Consider the following 1,127-nt stretch of genomic DNA (forward strand, 5'->3'; position numbering starts at 1 on the left):
ATCCATCAGGACACTGAGGGTCTGTTTGTAAAAAGGGCGGGAAACAAACACTCACAGTGGACCTTCTCTGAGGAGAACCTGGTTCTGCCCTGTGAGGTCTGAATCAGGAACATGAGATCATCACATGACACACCTGCACCAGGTGCAGAGGGGGCGTTAACCAAGTCTGGTTAATTGTAAACGGAGCAGCTTGTGAAAGGGCTTTTAATTTGGCGATCACACAACAACAAGATTGTTTTGAAGTGTAAATGGTGACTCCTGGAAGATTAAATGTGGATTAAAAGGTGTTTGAAATGATCCGAGCAGCAGCAGCAGGTGGTGGTGTCCTTCATCACTGCTGAGCCCTTCTTATTCATTAAATTATTATTTTAATGAGATTTTAATTCAGTACCTGCACTGTGTAACTGTGTGTGAACACGTGCTCAAAGATAAATCCTGCAGCTGTTTAACACACTTTCCTCTCCATCTGGATCAGAAATATTCCATCAGCTGGACATAAAGAAATAAACACATTCATTTAGAGACTCAGTGTCACCTGCAGCCACAGGTAACACACCTGCTCTCCCACCTGTACAACAGGAAACACATAGAAACAGACTCCATAGTTTAAGGTGAGTTAATATAGACAGTAATATTGACAAGTGAGGACGTGTGTTCTTTAACAGGTCTGTAAAATCCAAATCATTCCGAGGCGAAATGTGGGAAAAGCAATTAACTGAAATGAAATGATCAGAATTAAATTTGTTATTTTCCCTTTAATTAGCAGCAAACAGCCAGTGGAGGAAGTTCAGAGATCCTGAACTCATTAACTAAAGTACAGCAAAGACAACAGACTTAAAACTAATGTATGTGTTTCCTCAGATATTTAGTGGAGCTGACGTAGAAATTACAAAATTACAAGTACCTCAAAAACTACTGAGTACAGTAATTAATTATTAATAATTAATAAGTTGTATCCAGGAAACCTGATGGAGATGATTAGGAAATTGCAGCCTGTAAAATGAACCGTTACTGATGAATGATTTCTTTGTAAATGTATATAAATAATAATATTTAATATTATTATGAAGCAGATGGAATATTTCTCTCCATGACGGACAGAGGAGAGTTAGAGGATTTCTCTGGGG

This window comes from Seriola lalandi, unplaced genomic scaffold, assembly GCF_002814215.2.
Source record: "Seriola lalandi dorsalis isolate HSWRI2012SDOR001 ecotype SW California unplaced genomic scaffold, Sedor1 jcf7180002054481, whole genome shotgun sequence".
In the NCBI taxonomy this organism is placed as follows: domain Eukaryota; kingdom Metazoa; phylum Chordata; class Actinopteri; order Carangiformes; family Carangidae; genus Seriola; species Seriola lalandi.